The sequence below is a fragment of the Egretta garzetta genome, unplaced genomic scaffold (assembly GCF_000687185.1).
Source record: "Egretta garzetta isolate BGI_Z169 unplaced genomic scaffold, ASM68718v1 scaffold285, whole genome shotgun sequence".
In the NCBI taxonomy this organism is placed as follows: domain Eukaryota; kingdom Metazoa; phylum Chordata; class Aves; order Pelecaniformes; family Ardeidae; genus Egretta; species Egretta garzetta.
Window position 1 is genome coordinate 502,424 of NW_009259715.1, and position 3,431 is coordinate 505,854.

Consider the following 3,431-nt stretch of genomic DNA (forward strand, 5'->3'; position numbering starts at 1 on the left):
GGGAAAGACAGCTCAACTACTTCAGCTCCGGTACTTCACAAGAGGAATGGAAACATTAGGAAAAGTTTTTTCTTTGATGTAGAATATGCTGCCACTTTTTTGTTATTAAAATAGGAGCTAACTTTAAATAAATAAAATTTTGCCTGGAGGCTTCTGAAAACTAATGTTGTGTTTTGACAGTGTCATTTTTCTGATTCCTGAAAGCATTATGTGAGTTAGCTCAGGACTTCATCGTGATTTTTCTTCTATGCTACGTACAGTGAATTATTTTTTCAGCTCTGGATTTTATTTGATTTCTCTCTCATACACGCAGACACAGAGTCACATCACTGTGCAACTTTATTTGACAGGTGCTCTCCAATGCTGGTTTTCCCCCCTTTTAAAGGACGGGTCGATCAACCCCCTGTAGAGGATGTGAAAGAGAGGGTGTAGTAACGTGGAGGCAGCTACCACTATTTTTTATTGGGAAAAATGGATGAAAGGCTGTCATCTTTGAAAGTCTTTGAAAAATAAACTAAGGACATGAAGAAAGGTCACACAAAAGCCCTGCGAGAGGACAGAATGTTGTTTTAAAAAAAACGCGCTACCTTCAATGTGCAGTTTGTATGTAATGCCTTTTTAATTGGGCTTGTAGGTTTTATGTCCTCTGAATTCATGCTTTGCTATAAAGGATATTGATGTAAGGATGATATAGGACTTTGAGAAGAAGCAGATAGTCTTCAAATAAGAGCTGATTTGAGACCCCAGTCTTTGATGGTAATTTATGGCCCTCTTTAAAAAAAGTAAAAATTCGTTTAGGTGTATGCTCAACTAGAAAACTCAAATAATGTGTGCTTAGTGAGAGAAAAAAGATTGCTAACAGCACAGTGTGTCTTACAGCATAAAGTGCGACCCTAAAATTGCTCATTGCTGAGCGCTCTTAATGTGCTGTGAGCAATTTCATACACTGCACTTCAAACACTGAGTGCACACTCTAATACGTACATATATCAGGGGAGGCCAAACTTTTTGATATGTGTCACGAAGTGATTTCAAGAGAGAAAAAGAGCTGGCCAAAGGCCTTCAATTCCACTTTATAACACCTATAAAGGTTTCAAATTCATATTTATTTCCTATTTGAATGAAAATAAAAGACCTTAAATGGGGGTTCTTTTGGTCATGGTTGTATTTTTTCCCCCAAAAAGGATTCGGGTCGAAGTGTTTATTTTCTTATTGAAAACGTCAGTTTTTCTGTTCGGATTCTTTTTTTCCCTGAAATTACCAGAAAGCGTTGGACCATGGAAAACTTTCTGTTGCAGAACTTGTTGCAATTTACAGCTCTTAAAATGTTTGGCTAGAATGCCAAATTCTATTTAAAGGATTTTATTTTTTTTTTGCTCTGATACTTTGAGACACCTCATTTCAAATTAAAAAAAAAAGAACCTTCTCTCTCTGGTGTAAATGGAGTTGAGAGATGTGAGCACAGTCCTCAGAGACAAGAAGCCTTCGATTCTGGTGCTGGCACTGAGCTTTGCAGTGGTTATAAGTGACGTATTTATGACCTCTTCCCTCCTGTAAAATGAGGACAGCAGTAATGGGTTAGATTAGATTGTGTGAAGATTCTCTTGTAAGCAGTGCTAGGTCTGGTCTACAATGAGGTATCCTATAAATGGTAGATGTCACCCGAAAGGAGAACATGCCCAAAGGCTCTTTAGGGCCTTAGTTGATGAGGCAGATAATTTTGAGTCCCGAGTCAGCTGTGAATTACAGAGACTTTTTAAAATACAGCCCTGTGAGAGTTTTTCACTTGCTTTCTGGTCGACCTAGCAGTTTTCAGGATGCTATGGGGATACTGTAGCAGGTACCGATCGGCCCAGGAGCCCGGAGCAGAGCACAGGCTCGTGCCTCCTGCAGGGTGACTGCTGTCCGGGCTGTGTCTGGATTCGTTCCTCTCTGCGCGACACAGCGGTACGTAGCACAGGCACACTCCGGCTTTGGGGGCTACTCTTACATTTTCATGGTTTTCTCTGTATCCTCAGAACTAGAAAAAGTGGGTTTAGTGTGACTGAGACTTCAAAAATACTACTTCTCTGCAGAAGTTGGGTGCTTAAGAACTGCAAACGGGGCAGGAGGAGGAATGAGAAAATTGCTTTTTCTCTCCTGTCATCAGACGCTGTATGCCTTTGGTCTTTAGATGACTCTTCCTTCCTTTGGTACCACTGTGTTTCTCTTTTCTCTCCTCCCTATCTTTCTTTTCCCCTCTTTGTGCTCCTATTCTTCCTTTTGGATTTCCTCTTCTGCCTTCTCTCCCTAATACTGACTTTTGCTGTCCAGTGTTCAACAAAAGAAAAGCCCCACATTAACTTCTTTTGCCGTCACGTCTAAGGACCATAAAAATCCACGTTAGGATGAGGCCCATAAGCATAGGTGAGCCGGCACACAGAAAAAAAAAGCTGTGCATTGCAGCTAGCCCCCTTGGCATTAGGTATATCTAGAAATACAAAGTGTAAACACCTGGTAATTTCCCAGATCCGAGGTCGGGTGAGCAAGCCTTCCCTGCCTGTACTCGGGATTTCTCAGGTCTCAACAATGAGGCTTGGTAGTGAAATATCATCTGTTGCCTTTACCGAGCCCAGGCACTCCACGTACATTTTTCAAGAGCCTCTAAGTGACTGGGAACATAATTCTCATTTTGAGTTTGAGTAGAATTTATGCTCCCAAGTCATGTAAGAGCCTTTGATAAAATGTTTCTTGGGAAGGTAATGTTTTACAATCTGGTAGCTTGAACCAAGATTTCCAAAGTTTACCAGAGCAGACCTTATAAATAAACTGTAAAGTCAATCCACTGCAAAAGGTGCTAGAATAATCCTCATTATTCCTTGTCTCCTTTGCTCACAGGATGTACGGTTTTAAAGGAGCTGCACAGAGTGCCACCCTGCTCAGGCTGAATGATGCAGAGCAAAGCCTGTCAAAAAATCTGAGCCTTTGCACAGTTGCTCAAAGAGGGACTGATTTCTTCAGTGGTCAAACACTGGAACAGGCTTCCTGGAGAGGTGGTCGATGTCCCACGCCTGTCACTGTTTGAGAGGCTTTTGGGTGATGCCCTTAACCTGGACTAACTTTTGGTCAGCCCTGAAGTGGTCAGGCAGTCGGATTAAATGATCCTTGCAAGTCTCTTCCAACAGAAATACTCTATTCTTTCTGTTCTGTTCTATTTCTATTTCTATTTCTATTTCTATTCTTCTGAATATCTCACCCGTTTTCAGAGTACCCAGCAGTCAATTCTCTGGTTCTGTTATTCATTGTAAGCTCCCAGGTTTTTGATAGATATGTTACAGGTTAAGCACATAACAAGTAAAAAATCGTGCTGAAAGCCTTTTTAACTGTTCCCAAGCAGAGGTGTCACTGACGCTCCAGTGAGCAAACACCAGGTGCTGGTCCTGACCTGATTT